A 20,391-nucleotide genomic window follows, 5' to 3' on the forward strand; every position below is an offset into this window, starting at 1 on the left:
GCAAACTTAACAAACAAAGTCCCTAAGTCGTGTTGGTTCGGGAAAACAGCAGCCGGTAATTGATTCCATAAAGTGTATGCGAGGAAAGAAATTTGTTGCAAAACGCGCGTTTGTAGAATGTCAGACGTTAATGTGATGCGAGTGTGATTTTGCATTTTGATGTAATGTGCGGTGGTGGAATTCGACCACTGGAATCAACCCGAACTGCACCTCTGAACACTCCCGTGATAAACGTGGTAGAAGATGCAGAGAGAGCCCACACCTCGTTGAGTCAATATCAAAATCACGTTATTCATGTAGGTCAAGGAAATAACGCGGATGTCAAAAAGTTTTCTTTAAACATTTACAGAGGTTTAATTATTAGAAGAAGTGGCAAGAACACACTGTCACTATTTTACATCAACATTTATAGCTTCTTCGCTTTATAAATCATTTCAATTAAAATATATGTAAAGAAATGCAACAAAATTACTGAATGACACTACGCTGTCACGCTGATATGTAACACACATATGTCGACAGGCACGTAATCAGTCAGATCAAAATTTTATGAATGAATATGTGGTTAAGTTATGAGCAAACAAAATGCTGAATTTCGTTATATAGAATATATTGATCATGCATCGATAAAGTTATCACATGTTGTGTATATTTTGTGGGAGGAATTATTTACTTCTTAGTAAATATTATATTTATTACAGTGTTATTGTATGGTTAATATACAATAATAATAATACACAGTCACGCCTTGTTCCCGTCGGGATAGGCAGAGACAATAGAATGCCATTTACTTCTATCCTTACAAACCTCACGCGTTTCCTCTACATTCATTGCTCTTTTCATACATGCTCGGTTGCGGGTGCTTCGGACCTCTCCTTTTCTCAAAACGTCCCCAATTTGGTCGACGAATGTTCTACGAGGTCTCCCGCGACCGACTTGCCCTTGTATGGTTTATATTATACTTCATACAAAAAAAATGTAAATAGTATAGAAATTAAACAGGGGTGCTTTTTCAAGTAAATCATCATGACGCACGCTTCGCTTAGAGAATATGCTGGTCACACTAACGTATCGGACGCTAGCGTTACGCGAACGGTGATTTCTTGATTATTTTGTTCAAGAACAATTTTATAAATAATTTTTATTTTACTTCAGTCGTGTGGTCTAAGCCATAGCTACAATTATTCTTCGTTCAATCAATAATTTTCGATCGAACCTACATAAAATGGTATACACAAAGAAATATAAATTTTCGACTGATAAATGGAGAGATTAGGCAGCCCAAACAAAGTAAGTAAGTAAGTAAGATCTTTATTTGAAACAAAAACTACTTAACCTTGCAATATCAGTATGAAATATGATTTAAAGTTTTCTCTAACACATAATCCAAGCTGTATTTGTGATTGTGCGGAGTGGTGCATTGCGGCATTTCACTAATATTGTTCACTCGAACATTGTAATATGTGTTATATACAGACAACAGGTCATGGTATTGAACAACTAAAACATTTAATTAAATATTCTTAATAATAGTTATTTGTTGAACAAGAGACCAGAGTTCGTTTTTATTGTTAGTGCTGAGTTTGAATCCCGCCACTATTTTTTTATGGAATAGCAGGACAAACGAGCGTACGGGTCACCTGGTGTTAAGTGATCACCGCCGCCCACATTCTCTTGCAACACCAAAAGAATCACAAGAGCGTTGCAGGGCTTTAAAGAAAATGTATGCGCTATTTTTGAAGGTACCCATGTCGTATCGTCCCGGAAACACCGCACGAGGAAGCTCATTCCACATTAGTAGTACGAGGAAGAAAGCTCCTTGAAAACCACACTGTGGAGGACCGCCACACATCCAGATGGTGGGATGATATCCTAACTTGTGGCGTGTCGTGCGAAGATGGAATTCCGCGGCAGGAATCAGGTTAAACAGCTCTTCGGAACACTCCCCGTGATAAATGCGGTATAAGACACACAATGAAGCGACGTCTCTACGCAACGCCAAGTGATCCAGCCTAAATCCAGACTATACTTGAATCATGATCGTAGAGAGTGATTCTTATTTAGCATCCTGAGCCTAGTGAAGGATTCAAAGACACAAGAAACAAAATGCTCTCTGTACATACGAGTACAACTTTTAGAAGACGTTTCAATAATATCTCTTTTGTGTTTTCCGAACAAGTAAAAGAGCCTTAAAAATAAATGTACCCATGCAAAAATAATAAAAGACCTTACATTTGACCTTCGTAATCGATTGCAATGAGTGAAACTTTGTTTCACAAAATAACACATAAATTTAGGCACAATAACCGATAGAAAAAAAAATGCATTTTTTTTTATGAAAAATTAAATATAAGTTCCCTCTCGGATATTAGAATTAATATCTGGCTCCTTTTGGCCTTAACCCGCGCGGCCAAACTGACGTGAATTGAAAGTAGAAGTTGAAATAATGATACAATTTCACCCCTACCACAATCAAGATTGAAATGCGACATGCGATAGATGGGCAAAAAGGATTTTTTTTATTCTAGGTAGAGAAAAAGCCAACACTGCTGAAAAAATGACGTTATATCGTAAAATAATAATATGTGCAGATCGTGGGCGGCGGTGATCACTTCACAACAGGTGACCCGTACGCTCGTTTGTCCTCCTATTCCATTAAAAAAATGTATAAAATATAAAAAAATAAATACTTAAAAAAAAAATACTTTCCAGCGATATTCAAAACCATTCAAATAAAAACTTTAGTTTAACTGTACTATGAGGGGACCTGTTCAACTAAGTCTCAATAGGGGTTGTTTGTTAAGTGTTTGACAGTTGCCTGAGGTTGTATGAATCAACGAAAAGGACTTTCTCGTCAATGGACAATTATTGTTCACTTGTGCATCAGTACATGACTTGAAGGGGCTTGTGTACTTATGATAAATACATAGGTTACGGAAAATCATTTTATATATAAAGGTAATATAAATACTATTGTTTTGTCGAATTTATAAGACTTATGTATCTCAAATTAATACTTTTATCTTGCGGCTATATAAAATTAAATCTTAGTACTTAAAAAAGTAGATGTTTGTTTCATAAACATTTTTTTACAATTCATTTGTACATCGTTATACTTTTATTGTTTTGTACATTTTATGGTATCATATTATAATCGCATCACCAGACAAAAAACATAATAATTCGATTATCCGAGTAGTTGGTATAACAAGTTTATGTTTGTTCCTGGTGCTAACATAATGGACATTACTGTTTTTGAATTACTGTGCAGCTGTAACAGATAAATAAAATATTCCGTGGTCATACAAATGTAATATAATATGAGCTTAATTTGTACAAATAATTTGTCTATAACATAACTTGAAATCTATACTTATAAATGGAGAGGCGTTTTTTTTGTTCATATACTTATTTTTCGATGAACATTATTTACGTTATTGTGATTGATATGTTCATGGTAGCCTTACTAGTTCTCAATTTGATCATATTTCGTTAAATTGTGACGATTGCAAGCAATTACGTTTTATACATATATACAAATAACGCCCAAATATAGAACATATTGTCACAAATGAGACCATAATATACTTCGACTGCTTTAACTATACATTACCGCGTTTACCACAGTTGCTTAAAATATTGTAATATAACCTGATTCGGACAGAGACAATTAACACACGACTTAGAAGAAAAGTGTGCTTACATTCAGTCATTCAATTAGTTTAAGGCTTGGTTGTACCAACTAACTTTAGCATAAACAAACATATTAAAGTACCAGTTATGCAAAAAAAATGTGTTGACCATTTCAAATTGTTTAGATGATGTCATAACATTAACTGTTAGCCGTAACCGTCCAATCTAATGTTAATGCTAAATAGCGACCTGTCAAAAGTTTCAAATAAATATTCGAAACTTTAACTATGCCCAGGAATACGATGTTCCCAAAAATTCCACAGTTTATGTTAGCGTTAAATTTGACTTAAACCTTAACTATATATAATAGCTAATATGAATTCTGCAACCCAGCTAAAAAGTGAGTTAGAAAACTATTACTTAAATAAACAAATTCGCTCTGTTTTATATTCTTATCTCTGATGCATAAGAAATTAACATTACTTTTGTGGTTTTATTATATAAGTCTAATAATACAATTCGTCGTTATATAAGAGCACAGTAAGCCACATAAATCCAGCTCATCTACATAATTCAGTCAAATTGCGTGCAAGAGTCGTAAGTAGTCGCACTCAGGAAATGATTTTGGACGCTTGAGTGGCCGCGTAGGTTTCACGGCCGGATGACTTCTGCCCACAATACTGTTTCTACGAGTTAAGACGGATGTTGACGAGCCGAGACGATCGCCCGACAGGATTATGTTTAAACACGTTGACTAGGACGTAGTCTGTAGTCTACGAACAGAAAAAATAATTAAAGCTAAAAGTTGACTACAATCAATATTACTTGATAAAATTATGAATATAAAAAATAATCACATCTCAACCGAGACGATTATAGAGTGGGTATATACATGAGTCTGTGCATAAAACTATAATCGTGATTTAAGTAGGACATAAGTCCAATTCTAAAAGAATATCATATCTCAATTAGTCATATTTCCGTCTTTCGACCGTATCTAACTAATATTTCAAGTAAGGATTACATATTAATAGACCATACATGAAGTTAGGATATAGAAATGAATTATACAGCACTCTACAACGTGCAACATTGTTGAATTTCGTGGTGAACCTTTTGATAAATTTATTCTTTTAGTAATGATCATTCTTCCAAAGCCTATATTATTATCTTCTCCATCATTAAAGAGAATGACATGATGATGAGACATCAGTAATCGTTCATAGAAAGTTTTTTATAATTTTATACGTTGAATGCGATTCGATAAGAATTATTCTAACCATTTTAACAAAATTTCAAAAATACCATATCTGTTCAATTTTCTTATCAAGAACTTAATATTTACTTACTACATGAAAAGTTCTAAGTATAAATAGCATGTACATGTGAGATTCTTATTAATATTAGAAACTAAATACTTGAGGTAGACATAGGTTAGACATTGTCAATCTACCCGCCAAGAAACCATGTTGTTGAGGAATGATAAACGATAGGTAGGAGACTAATTTATTATGAACCAATGGACTAGAAGAGTTTTGCAATTAAATTGGGTAATTGAAAAACTCTTAAAAAGTATAAATATTTTTCTATTTCTAGACCACGTTATAAGAAATGAAAAAAATATTTTTTTTGAAAGTCTTTAATCAATTAACATCTTCAATTATCACGCGAGCTATCACCGAAACACTAGCAGAGTTTAGTCTTACCTTTTTTTACTTCAAAAACAAGAGTAGACTCTAAATTGGACTGTTTTTCTGTCTGTTTACAATCTCAAGGTTCATTTTTGTTGCCAAGTTTGAATCCCGAGCAAGGATTCTATAATTGTTTTAGGATTTTTTTATTTATAAGGCACTTCAACATTATAATTATTAATACATTTACAAACATAAAGTGAACATGATTTCCATATGTGTACACATATGACAGAAATCCTCACCATGATCAATTTTAATTTTAAAAACGTGTTTTATAGTTAAGTACAAATTAAAGCTTCAGTGAAACTTAATTTAAGTTGCTTGGTTTTTAGTTGATTGTTCGACTATTAGTATTTTGTTTTTAATTGAGCCAAGAGAATCGTTGAATTTGTCTATATTTGAATAGATATTATAATTACAAGCATAGCGAGTCATTCTAAATCAGAATCTTGTGCCACGTGAGAGATTTTAAAATACTAAATACTTTCAATTATAACTTAATAATGAAATATAAAATTACTATATTTGTTTTAAATTTCAATATAACATTTTTCGGCATTGATATTTTTAAGTTCGGAAGCTTTCTGTCACATTAGTGACACAAATATCCAAAAAAAAATTTTGCTTTACATAATTTGTAAAAAGTAAATAAGAATCGAAAAGAAATGTATATAAATAATAATAGACCATGAATGTAGGCCATTTTAAAAATGTAGCGCACGTAGTTAAAATATTATTTTATTATGTACTAGTTGACCCGACAGACGGTGTTCTGTATATAATAAATAAAATAATGCTTTTTATGAATTTATCAGTAATAATATCATAACATCAAGAATTATTTCGTAAAATATGCTCCCTGTTGTTGTAATGAAATTGTTTAACAGCAGAATGTCAAATCGTGCGTCAATAAATTCTCTCATTGAAAATATGTCCATACAAAACAAATATCGGACGACGGGGGACACATCAAGGGAAAAACAAAATTGTTGTTTTTATTTAATTCCTAACACTTTCGTATTTTTTCACCTTTTAAACCTTCCCAGGACTTCCACAAATAATTCAAGACCAATATTAGCCAAATCGGTCCAGCCGTTCTCGAGTTTTAGCGAGACTAACGAACAGCAATTCATTTTTATATATATATAGATATGGTATCCGAACATTTTGTGAATACGTTTAGAAATACATACATTTTAAACAAATCGATGAATAGTCTTTCAGACATGTAGAAACCTAACTAGTATACAATATGATATTATGAAATATGACCAGGCGATTATTACAGTTATCAAGATATGTAAATTACCTAATCAGTAAAATTACATCAATCACTTTTTATAAATCAAATCTATTATATTATATATTATGTATCTCTAATATACGTTAATTATATTCCTTTACGAATATTTTCTATTCCAATAGAAAGCGTACGTACATTTAAAATATATTTTTTTTATATTTTATTTAATGGATCACCAACATATGAAATAGTAGTTACAGTTTTAATAATTACATTGCATTACTTATAAAATTTAACTTTTCCTACAATTAAAGGTAATCACAGCATGCTTTCTGTTACAAAAAATTATTAGTAAGGAGAAATCAAAAGAAAAAAAAATTAATTAAAATTAGTAAATTACGAGCTATTTATATTAATTACAAATCTGTGAATGCAGTATTCCAATCAATTTATTATATAAGACTATCTAGGTATTACATTCTGAGGCTGTAGATAGGTCACACTTAATAAGCTTTAATTTAAAGTTGTTAAGACTATCAAAATTAATGTCGATATTTGGACTTTTCTTTGTATAGTCATTATAGCGACGAGAAATGCGTACCACAGGTGAATCACGTCCTAGATTGGTTTTACAGAAACTTGGCTCAAACAAGTCACATAGATGTCGTGGTATTCTGGCAGGAAATTTAAATTTAAATTGAAAGTGCTTCAGTTTGTCTGCATATGTCCTGACTGTATTTGGAGTCTTGAATCGCTGGTTTTTTGAAGCCCTTTGTACTTCTTAAAATAAAGCCCAGAGATCGATTTGCTTCAGCCGAGATTTTATCAATATGATCCGAAAAACGTAGCTTGCTGTCTACTTGGATACCGAGGTCTCGAATACTTGGTACTTCATGTAGTTTTTGTCCGTCAATGAAGTATTCGGATTGCAAAGTGCATCGCTTTCTAACATACTTTATATGTTGACATTTTAAGCTGTTTAGAAACATTTTGTTCTTAGTGCACCAATCATGAATTTTGTCAATGTCATTCTGAAGGCATTTGACGTCTGAGCTGTTTCTCACTGTCTTGACCTACTTGAGGTCGTCTGCAAAAAGATAAACGTCGCTGTGATTTACAGATCGTATTATGTCATTGATGAAGACATTGAAAAATAGAGGCCCCAGAATGGAGCCCTGAGGTATACCAGAAGACGCAACAAATGGTTGAGATTCTTTTCCATCCATTACTACTCTCGCCCATCGCTCAGAAAGGTAGGAAGCACACAATTTAAGAAGGTTATCAGTTATCCCGAATCTATGTAATTTTCCAATGAGAATTTTATGGTTAACCTTGTCAAACGCTTTTGAAAAGTCAGTATAGACCGCGTCTACCTGTATGTTTTGATCTACAGTTTCTTTCGATCCGGACATAAAAAGTGTAAGATTTGTATTGGTGGATCTCTTAGCCATAAATCCATGTTGTTTAGTGGTAATATATTTTTGTACATGTGAATAAATAACGTTATGCACCAGTGATTCAAATACTTTAGATATTGAAGATAGGATAGAGATTGGGCGGTAATTAGTTATATGGTCTTTCTTTCCGTTTTTGTATATAGGAACTACTCTTGCTTCCTTCCAGACATCTGGGAATGTTCCTGACAGCAGGGATTCTTTGAACAAATATGCGAGGGGAAAGCCTAGCATATTAGCACAATTAACTAAGAATAGTGGATGTATATTATCTGGACCTCTGCCTTTAGCGGTATCAATCATTTTAAGCTTCTTTGCGACTTCTTCAGGTGTGAATTCAAAATGTCCTATGACGTCTAGTGGTTCAGTCCATGATTCTGGATTTTTTAAGTCGTTGTTGTTATCGCTAATATCATTTTCATATACCGAAGAGAAATGTATTCCAAACATGTCTGGTATATCGTTAGGATTTGATGATACATTGTAGTTTAGGGTCATAGTGTCTGGATACAACGAACTATTCTTTCTCATGTTTTTAATATGTGTCCAAAATTTTTTCGGATTCTTCATAAGTTCATATTCGAGTCCATTGATGTATTTGACGTAACAGTCCTTTATCAGTCTTTTGCAATCATCTCTTAGGTATTCAAATTCTATTTTGTCCAAAGGATTATTGTATTTCTTAATTTTGTTAAAATAATTATTTTTTTGCTTTAGCAGATATATTAAGTATAATATATAACTCATTTCTCGTTGAGATGAACATGTTGAGAGAAGCATTGGCAAACACTTTGCACGAATTACAATTATTAGCATTTCGGAACGCGGGCGAAATAAAAACAACCGCCGAATTTTGTTTAAAACTGTGAACGCAGGAGTTACTTAGGCTGTAAAACATCGGCTGTTGGATGATCGCAATTACATTGCACATGGATGCAACGATCCAGGCGGTCCAAACATACATAGTAATGTAATGTAATGCAATGAAAAGTAATGTAATTTAGATCAAAAGAAAAAAAAACCTACAAGATATATTAGGATCGGCATAAATTATTATATTAAGCCTTTTTATATCCGAAACAAAATTCATTTTATTCTTTGCATAACAATAATCCTAAAACTAAATTTATGGTGTGCCTCTTGGTATAGACCTGCTTTGAAGATTCCCATTGCTTCCTGTCTCGTGTGATACTCTCTTCTCTTTTCTCCTTCTGTGATTCTCTCTCGTGTCTCCTCTAGATCATTTCATACACTCATCTGGTAAACTGCCTTATTTGATTTCACTTGCCTATTCCCTCACTCCCTGGCTCCATTTTACATTTGCTTATCGCATCAAGTGTCCTGCCTACCTCCATTTCTGTTGGCCTAGTCTTTCCAGTATGTCACTTTGTATCTTTGTACGGAGAACAGTGTTTATTAGTCTCTTATCTCTAGTTTTCGAGCTTGATATGCTTCTAAGAAGAGAAGCATGTCCGGTACATGTTATATTATATTTCAATTAAATGTAATTAAAAATTAAAATGTAATGTTTGTTTTCATATAAAATTCGAAGAAATCCCGCAAGATTTTTCACGTTCTTATTAGGGATTATAAGGCACATAAACGGTAGGATATGGATAGCCTCAAAAAGGCTTCCAAAAATATATTTTTTCATTTTCTTGCAAACTGACTTATAAACATAGTAGTAATAGTGACTATTTTCTAAGAATATTCTATTTCTATGTAATTAAAAATAATTTTAAAATATCGCATCAACACCAAATTGTGAGAGAAACAGTTCTAAATTACGTGTGAATTAAGATGTAAGTACTTAATTGTTTAAGTTGTCAAGTGTTTAAGTGCTTAGTGACACAGATTCACACGAGCACGGATAAGGAAAGTATTCTGACTTTCCTTATCTGTGCGTGCGTGGACGTACACTGAATGAATTAAATATGTTTATGTGTTCTTTTGTTGGAAACGAGGCTTCAACCTGTTCGCTTCTGATGTTATCTTTTAACGTACGACTTTTCGATGGCACAAGAATTCATTTGTGTATTTTATTTGGTAAGTTCTTTCGTTTGTACATAATAAGAAATAATTAATTTAGATATAATATATTTAAAGAAAATGTTTTTTGTTGTTTTTATCAATTTACATTATAAAGTTTGGGTTGAAACTACGAAATAAGGGTTTAGGTTCATGACAATTTTGATAAGTCGATATGCTGCTAGGATTGATTCAAAAATTATTATGTATATGTTCTAGCAAGACTGGATCAGATTACATGGAACTATTTCACTTTAAATATCCTTGATGATGATAGTCACTGGGGGTCATCCATAAATTATATCACACAAACTTTTGATCCCTCTACCCTTGTCCAGAAATAGTTTATGGGTAGCCTGTCTTGTCGTAAAAATGAATTATTGTATTGTAACTATACAGGTATACTTAATTAAAATTTTTCAGTGATAATTAGTTAAATGAAGAAGATCACAAAACACTTAATGTTGTACTTTTCCCAATATTTTATCCAAATGCTTGATTTGTTGTTAAGGAAACTAAAAACGCTATATTGTGCTCCCTCAATTAAGAACTCATGGTTTTCATCAATTATATTTCAAAAATTTTAAATAAATGTTCATAAATCGCTGTAACAGATTCTTAGTAACAGTGGTGCTACCACTACCAACAATGTATTTTCGGTTTTCAAATTCATTTGTGAGCTTATAGGACCAGCAATGTTATTATGATTTTATACTCTGATATATGATATATATGACCTAGCCGATTCTAGAATTTCTTCTTTCGACTTTTTTTTTCATGAAATAAACACACAAAATTATGATATCATAACCACCTATTCCTTTTTTGAAATCTCTTAACATTAAAGTCAATTATTCGCAAATTTTATGGAAAAATACTTAATGGGAAATATTTTGAACTCCAAAGATTGTATAAATGTTTACCATCTCGTTAGCACCAACGTAATGATGTTAAGAAGATCGCTAATAGGGCTATCAAACTTAGATAATTACCAACCTGACTTCGATCAATTCTATAAATAAAATTGACTTTTCTCAGCCGTGAATTTATAATACTTTTGTGCTGAGAGCACGTTTATATTCTTTGATTAACGCGAATGTTACACATTTAAATAAACCACTTTTTAAAGGATTCAAACACGTTTAATTTTTGTAAATGTGTAGTTACATTACATTTTGCGTAAAAGTTACGTTTCGTCAACTTTCCAGATCACGATCTCAGGGGTACTGGTTAATGTCAGGTTAACTAAAATAATAATAAAATTAAAAATTAAATTAAAATGAATGCCTCAGACCTGACAAAAATGGGCGCAACAAACTCGGCGGGCTTTTTTTTCATCGAATAAATATGTTTACAAAGTAACACTATACAATAAAACTTATTATTTAATAGCCTGAGGGCGGTCACTCCATTCCCAATCTGTGGTATCATTAAGAAAGTCATTTATGTTATAGTAACCTTTACCACACAAACGTTTCTAAACAATTATTTTGAATAACGTTATACTTTTGTTTTGAACATCGCCCCACAAAAGACTTACTAACTCGACTTAGCCGAGTAGTAGGCATCATAAGTGTAAAAAACGCAAAATCTAACGTTCAAACACATTTACAATTACACTCGTTTTATTCATTTCAAATTGTTTTATATACACGTTTATATTGTTACTTTAATAAATTGTATATTTTTATTTCACTTTGCTGCGTTATCGTCAGTTTTCCTTTCTTATTTTAAAGTTAAAGTTGTCATCCATGTTAAACTTTAACGACCATAAATTATTTGTTTATAATATATAATGTAGATATATATTATAGGTATATTATACTAGCCGGAACCCGTGACTATACGTTAGTATATATTCTTAGTCTATGGTTCAACCAATCATATTTAACATCGCTAATAATTATAATATGTATTTGTGGTGGATATTTCGTTTTCTGTATCCTCTCTGTTAACGTTTCCCACGTGATAATACTGCACCATACTATCTTCTCTATACTTTAACTAATCCCATATACATTCGTAATCAGCTATATTTGAACACGAACAATGTACAATTGCTTTATTAATCACTGGAACAGCCTGTGTTGTATTATTATGATAATGCTGAAAAATCAATGATATAAGCTGGGTTAGATATAAAAAGTATTTATTTTTCTGGCAGTACTATTATAGCGACACACAACAACAGAACTATTAACAACAAACGTTAAAACGTAACGTTAACGTACGAAAGTAATGAACATTCATCAGGAACTGTAATGCCGATGGGCGTGCTTCAGGGTTCAATCCTAGGACCTTTTTTATTCCTAGTTTACATTAATGATTTGCTATTTGTAGCCTCGAAAGAATGTGATATTGTTATTATGTTTCCCATAAGACACTTCATTAGTTAAATATTGTTAGACATTCACAGAATTCAATAAAATAAACGTATCCTTGGAAAACATAATATCTAAATGGTTCAGGGTGAATAATATGTCACTTAACGAGAGCAAAACGAAATGTATTGAATTCTCCCTACCAAAAAGTATCAAGAAGTATAATAGTAAATGGGGAACCTTTAAAACTTGTAGGTTCTACTACGTTTCTTGGAATAGTATCAGATGAAAAACTACAATGGGGCGCCCATATTGAGGCAACCTCAAATAAACTTAGTTCTGCTACTTTTGCTATCAGAAGAATTAAAAATCTTACTGGTACTAACACAGTGAGATTTTTTTTATGGAATAGGAGGACAAGCGAGCGTACGCGTTACCTGGTGTTAAGGGATCAGCGCCACCCACAATCTCTTGCAACACCAGAGGAATCACAGGAGCATTGCCGGCCTTTAAGGAAGGTGTACGCGCTTTTTTTGAAGGTACCCATGTCGTATCGTCCCCAAAGTGGCTCTGCGGCCTAGTGGCTTGGCGAGTGAACCCGGGCTCTCGCGAAAACACAAAAAGTTACTCAAAAAGAAGGAGAAGAGGCGAGCAAAACTTGAATCCCAAACTCAATCACTCACCTCTCCCCCAAAAACACAAACCGACAGACGGACCGAAACACCAGGACCATCCACAACAAAAGCCATTTTCCGTAAGACTGTGCTGGAAACCAAGGTGACTGGCCAGTCCGAGAAGGAAAGTGGACAGGGCAAAGGCAAAACAAAGAGGGCTAGGCTCGACGAGACCCTGTCTCCTCGAGGCGAGCCCAAGAAACCTAGACTGACTCCAGCCCAAGACACGAGATCGACGACTTATGCCGAGGCAGCATCTGCAGACAAACCCAAGGCTAAGCTCGTCATCACATCGGCAACGGGCTATATATCTAAAGAGACGGCTGCCATAGTCGAAAAACACCTGGACGATGCGTTCATCGCGACAGCCAGAAAACAAATAATGACCGTTGAGGGCCCCATCTTCATGCGGAAGACGACCTACTATGACGGCTCGCTTCGCCTCTACTGTGAAAACCAGGAGGCGGTGGAGTGGACCGTCGGGGTTTGTTCGGAGCTGGATCTGCCAGGGGTGGGCAAACTCACGGTCACAGATGCAAAAGACAAACCGAAGATGGTACGCTGCGGCATCCATCTACCACACGAACACGATGGGAACCAAATGCTCATTGGTATGTGCCTTAGACTGGGGAACCCATGGGCACAAGTGGAGCGATGGCGTGTCCACACCATTATACCGCAGGATAAGGCGACATTTGTGGTGGTGAGCATCCCCAACGATATCGTGCAAAGTGTACTGGAGAGGAAGCGCCGCCTCGGCTATCGGCTGGGGGCGGTGTACCTAAATTTCCAGGATGCCAAGGGGAGGTTCGTGGATACCCCTGTAGATTCTCCGAACGAGTCAAGGGGGATGCGGGTCGCGGCAGCTGCCGCAAAACCTGTAGTCCCACCGTCCTCAAACAAGGAGACCTCACAGGCTGGGTCTAGTCGAGCCGTCGAAGCATCAAGCGACGATGAGCTCCTTGACCTGACAAACTTGGGCTGGGGGAGGAAGAGGATCCCAATGGAGCCCCTTTCCCCCAATAAGCAAATACGGATTTTACAATGCAACCTCCATCATAGCATTACTGCGACGGCTCAACTTCGAAGATGGTTGGAGGTTGCATCTACCACACCAGCCATTGCACTGATCCAAGAGCCGTAGATTAGGGGCGGCAACGTATGCGGACACTCCAATATTGGTGGTATGTTCTTCCAAAACTATTTCGAAGAGGTGAGAGCCTGCATTTACGTTAAAGGGAATATAAATATACAGCCTCTTGTGGATTTCTGTTCTAGAGATCTGTGTGCCATAAGGCTGAATTCCAACAAAGACATAAACAACCTCAACATCGTTATTGCATCAGCCTACATGCATGAGGCGGATGCGGTACCACGTGAAGGACTTAACACACTAATCAGATTCTGCGAACAAAATGGATGGGAACTGATTGTGTCAACGGACTCCAATGCCCATCATCCGCTATGGGGAATGGAAGCAAGCAACAATAGAGGTAATGATCTACTTGATTTTCTATTTACTACTAATCTAGATATATTAAACATAGGTAACGAGACCACATTTGTGGGTAGGCGGTGCAAAACAATAATTGACTTGACACTGGCAACCCCCAGAGCCGCTGATCTAATAGCGGGCTGGCATGTCTCATCAGAGGCATCAGAGATCATCATGCTCTGATCACAGGTGGATTCGCTACGATTTAAAAATGACCAGTATCCCCGAACAACTTACAAGGTACCCGAGGAAGACTGACCAGAGGCTCTATAGATCTCTAGTAGAACTAGAGCTGGGAAAACAGCCGCCTACCACTAGGTTAGACAGCATAGAAACAATTGATCAACAGGTAAGTAACTTAAACAGCACCTTAATAAACTGCTTCCATAAAGCCTGTCCTCTAGTAACACCGGTTACTGGGGTCATATCCAAGGGCTGGCGGGGCACAGAACTTAAAAAGCTACGAACAAAAGTAAGGAAAGCCTTCAACAGAGCAATGAATACAGGCGCTGATGTAGACTGGGATGCCGACAAGGAGAACAAAAGTCTATATAAAAACGCATTAGATTTTGGAAGTCTCACTCATTCCACTCCACAAGCAAACCGCATTAGGAAGGTACTGGCCAAACAGGGTCCTTGCGTTGTCGGAAATCTGAGGAAAGCCGATGGCATAATGACCCTGAGCCAGGAGGAGACTAACACGGTACTGCTAGAAACACACTTTCCAGACTGTAAAATAATACAAGAACCAATTTGGACGATACCTAACAGCTTGGTTACAGAAAACTGCTGGCAAACCACCTATGAGATTGTCACCTACAACAAGGTGAAATGGGCGGTGGACAGCTTCCAGCCTTTCAAGTCAGCGGGCACAGATGGCGTCTTTCCTGCACTGCTACAGTGGGGAGGAGGAAAGTTGTTGTACATACTGACTTATATCTATCTTTTTTTTTTTTTTTGCCGGCCTTTAAGGAAGGTGTACGCGCTTTTCTTGAAGGTACCCATGTCGTATCTATCAGGCCTGTCTGGCCTTTAAATACACTCCCCTTGCCTGGCGGGAAGTTAGGGTCATCTTCATACCCAAGCAAGGTAAGAGTAATTACAATAATCCTAAATCGTTTAGACCTATCAGTCTGTTGTCTTTTCTCCTCAAGACTTTAGAGAGAATATGCGACAGACACCTGAGAGATAATGCGTTACGCAATACACCCATACACAGGCATCAGCATGCCTTCTGCCAAGGCAGATCAATGGAATCCGCTCTTCACCAGGTAGTAGGAAAAATTGAACATGCCTTACAAAATAAATTAGTCTGTCTAGGTTGCTTCATAGACATAGAGGGAGCCTTTGACAAGACCAACTTCACCATAGCACTTCGCAGACACGGAGTACAGACCCTGCTTATTGACTGGATAATTAATATGTTAAGCAATATAATTATAAGGGTAACAGGGGAAGACACGAAAGTCGCCCTTAAAGCCCGCGGTTGTCCGCAGGGAGGTGTTCTCTCTCCGCTTCTGTGGAACCTAGTAGTGAACGACCTGATCTCCAAACTGAACAACCAATACTTTTACACAATAGGGTATGCCGATGACATCACCATTTTAAACACAGGCAATAATGGCAGCATGGTATGTGATAGGTTACAAGCAGCTCTTCGACTCGTCGAGGAATGGTGTAAAGAACATGAGGTCTCTGTAAACCCACAGAAAACATAGTTAGTACTCTTCTCTAACAAAAGATTGGTAGGGAACCACAAACCGCCCACTATCTTCAATACAAGACTTCAGTTATCAAAAGAGGTCAAATACCTAGGTGTGATTCTAGATAGCAAACTGAACTGGAGCAGCCACCTTGAATACAAAATCAACTCCGCGAGTATCACCTTATGGCAATGCCGCATGATGATTGGCAAGAGATGGGGTCTCCAACCAAAGCTCACCTTATGGCTTTACACAGCAGTGGTGAGACCAATGCTCACTTATGGCTGTGTAGTGTGGTGGACCAGGACCAGACTTACAACTTGCATCGCCAAATTACAAAAATTTCAAAGGCAAGCATGCTGTGCGGTGACGGGATGCATGAGGACAACCCCTACCGCCGCCTTAGAAATAGCCCTGAGCATCCCTCTGCTACACTTATTCATATATCAAGAAGCGGCAATGGCTGCGCTAAGATTAAAACATCTGAAAACACAGAGAATTGACAAAGTAAGACATCTTAGCATACTTTCAGAAGCATGGTCAGCTATGCCACTTGTGGAAGCAGCTAGTGATAAAATAGAGCGGACTTTCATTTTTGACAAAAAATACAGAATAGAGCTCGAGGAAAGGAACGACAGTGTCCTTACACATTATGAGCTCGACCTCTACACAGATGGTTCGAAGACGTATTCAGGCACAGGTACGGGAGTCTTCTCGGAAGATCTAAATATCAGCATATCCGAGCCCTTGGGTAAGCTTAACACTGTATACCAGGCTGAATGCATGGGGATTTTGCTAGCTGCCAATGCTATCTTGGCCAGAGAGGTTCAAGATCACTCCATTAGAATACTCTCTGATAGTAAATCGGTATTACAATCCCTTCAAGGTAAGATAATCAATTCCAGCCTATTATTTGAATGTCACTCAGCATTAAATAAGGTGGCTGGTAATAACAACAACCTAACACTTCAGTGGATCAAAGGTCACAGTGGGATCAGGGGCAACGAGGCGGCAGACCAACTAGCTAGAAGGGGTTCTGAGACCCAACCGGTTGGACCAGAGCCTTTCCTGCCTCTGCCACATAGTTGGTTCAGGAACCACTTAAATCAAAAGATAAAAGCACTACATCAACAATACTGGGATAGCCTTGAGGAGTGCAGGCAAGCCAAAGCAGCTTTACCTTGCGCCGACTTGCGTTTTACCAGGGAAATCTTACAACTTAATCGGTGTCCACTAAGATTAATACTATGTGCGGCCACAGGTCACGGCAATTTTAACAGGCATCTCTTTAATATAGGTGTCACGGACAGCCCTCTATGCAGAGGTTGCCTGGGGGCAGAGGAAACAGCTGCTCACGTTCTGCTGGAATGCAGTGAGGTGGCAAACTACAGGGCGAAGCACCTGGGGTCACCAGGCGCTCTTCGGGAAGTCTTCTGCGACGTTAAGAGGTTGGGTGACTTCTTGGAGGAGCTTGGCTGGTTGGAGTAGCCTCTACCACCCTCGCACGCAAAATAGGCGCATATGACGTCGAATTGCGGAAAGCGCCCGTATGAAGAAGAAGAAGAAGATCGTCCCGGAAACACCGCACAAGGAAGTTCATTCCACGGAGATTGATTTATTTCTGTTATTTCCAAGCATTATATCATATGGAATTTTAACTTTAAAATATACGTAATTGTGTATATATTATGATGTCTTTTATGGACAAAATTATTATTTTACATAGAGATAAAGCGCAGACGCAGAATTAACAACTAGACTCCCAATCGCCGATTAAAAGGTCATCAAAAATGTTCGAGCTGCGTGGTATATACGTATACCTACATTAACATTAAACATTCCTTCACCGTATTTCGTGGCAATAACGTTCTATGTCGTAAACGCTCATTAGTAGTATCACTAGTTACGTCACGCGCGACACGGACGCGAACACTAGCACCTTTTAACATATGTTCTTGTCTAGACAAGAACATATGTTAAAAGGTGCCTCTTTCCTGAAATATGATACTCCATTCTTTTTAAGTATGGATATGCTGTTTTTCGACGATTTTTCAGTGAACACTGTCATTTCGTGGCGTTGTATTCAAAGCGCGTCCAAACCCCAACTAAATGAAAACTCTGCCTAATAGACGCGGAGACAGATTTTTGTTCAAATAATTTGGAGCGTGATTGTGAGCTTAGTTGCTTATTGTACGTCAATATATTTAAATTGATTCTCGCGATATTATGATAATATTAATGCATGATCAAAAATTCTTCTGTTTTTAAGGAAAATTCCACAAAGTCCATATAATATATCAACATATTGATCCGTATTTTCTGTACGGTAACATCTATTTGTTTTACATAAACCTTTTACATCGCAGCTAGTAAGATTCTTAAACTTATTAATTTCTAAAATTAAGCGTAAAATTCAACGTTTTATTCGAGTCATCTTAGTTTTAAAGTAAAATATTATAATGGAATTTTTCCATGATGATAAGATTACGCGTAATTTTAGAAGTTTGACAGCACTGGCCTCTTTGAGCCTCGAAGATTCCAGCTAATTTGATACAAGATTCTAAATAAGGTAAATAAATTGGAGCCTTAAGGTAATGAATGCTAACTTTTGTTTATCTGAAGTGTAAATCAAACGTTCCCATCTTTTACATGAAAAACGAGTCATGAATAAAATATTCTTATTGTTCTTACCTATATACTATTGTTTTTCATCGAAATTTATACCAGAAAGGAAATTTATTTAATTTATCTGACTGTTTCGTTTATTTTTGAAAACGAATTAGAGTTTGGTCTGCAAGAATCAGAAGCAAATAAATCAAACGAAATCTATGAATACCTACTAGCGACATAATATGTGCATTAGCTAAATTAATATTCAAAATACTCAGGAACTAATACAAAGTGTGGCTGGTTTACGACATGTCAATCAAAATCGGTTATAGTAACAACAGATTCGCTATCCTTCTCTATCTTGCTGTCTCTCAATTAGAGATGTTCTTCTCTCTCGCAAGCTGTATTTGCCTACACGTAAGTATAATTAGTCTATGGTATTATAAATTATTAGTAAAGTAACGGAATCTAAAACTAACTAAATATCTTTAAAAAAAAATTACAGTTGTGCCGCCGACGATAGAAGTAAGATTTCACAACTTTTACTATCAAAATGCGAAAATTCATAATTTTTAAGTCCAATTAAATTATTAATTTCTATTTATTTTTAAAACAATTCATAGTATATACACATTGAACTTTACACTAAATCCATTCAATTTCGCTGGCTACAGATATACTGCTATAAGCATTTCGGTAACGCGAACTCACGAGATTTCACCCATGTAAAAAGTGTCTAACTGTAATATATATTTATATATTTTTTAAATTTATTTATCGTGTGCGTCAGTCGCATGAGCATGTCGGTGACGCGACCCATAAGATTTTCCCCTATCAAAAACTGCCGACCGCGGCTAAAGAAGTTTAACTTCAAAAAAATTGAAAGTAATAACTGTTAATGTACGGAACAATCCAATTTCATGTTGAACTATTAAAAATTCTCACGTCACGAAGCGATATACATCAGCTGTACAGTGAAAGTGAAAGTGAAATGAACACAACGTTGCCGAATTCGAATCTGAACTCGTAGAACCTGTTTAAGATGTTAGCGTTGTGCTTTAATTAATATTGTGTTCGACGCTTATTTGAAGCGATTGACATGTTCGTTTAAGCAATGTGATGGTTGTTCTTAAGCTGACAATGATAATGGGGCCTATTGATGGAAGAGTGTCGTATTATTGTGTCTTACTTGAACCATTAACGTATGTTGACTTGTTTGGAATACGAATGAAGAATACGTCGAGTTTATTTCGAAGTTTATTTTAGAAGTGTTGAATGAGACTTCAAGTTAATACCACTACTTCAACTTCGTACTTACTACTCAGGATACAATATTACAAAATGGGAAGCAAGTGAACGATATCTTAGGATAATACGATTTATTTATATATTTATTTTTATGTTAACTCCAGTGAACGTATGTTACCACTCATCTACTCTTTTTGTTTTAATATACGATTAAAAATGTTTATATATATTATAGTGAAGACGAACATAAAAACGTATTTTCTATCTTTCTCGTTGTAATGTAAAGGT

General features: G+C 36.0%; 1 protein-coding gene and 1 long non-coding RNA gene across 3 annotated transcripts in view; one reads left to right on the forward strand and one right to left on the reverse strand.

Moving 5' to 3' along the window:
• Positions 1 to 20,391, reverse strand: part of LOC126971101 (serine/threonine-protein phosphatase 2A regulatory subunit B'' subunit beta-like) — a 148,063-nt gene that overhangs the window by 111,104 nt on the left and 16,568 nt on the right. The gene's annotated exons all lie outside the window — the stretch shown is intronic.
• Positions 14,290 to 17,692, forward strand: LOC126971141 (uncharacterized). Its single transcript, XR_007730831.1, has 3 exons — positions 14,290 to 14,540; positions 15,325 to 15,463; positions 17,543 to 17,692. It is a non-coding gene; the product is annotated as an uncharacterized LOC126971141 (long non-coding RNA).

This window comes from Leptidea sinapis, chromosome 23, assembly GCF_905404315.1.
Source record: "Leptidea sinapis chromosome 23, ilLepSina1.1, whole genome shotgun sequence".
In the NCBI taxonomy this organism is placed as follows: Eukaryota; Metazoa; Arthropoda; class Insecta; order Lepidoptera; family Pieridae; genus Leptidea; species Leptidea sinapis.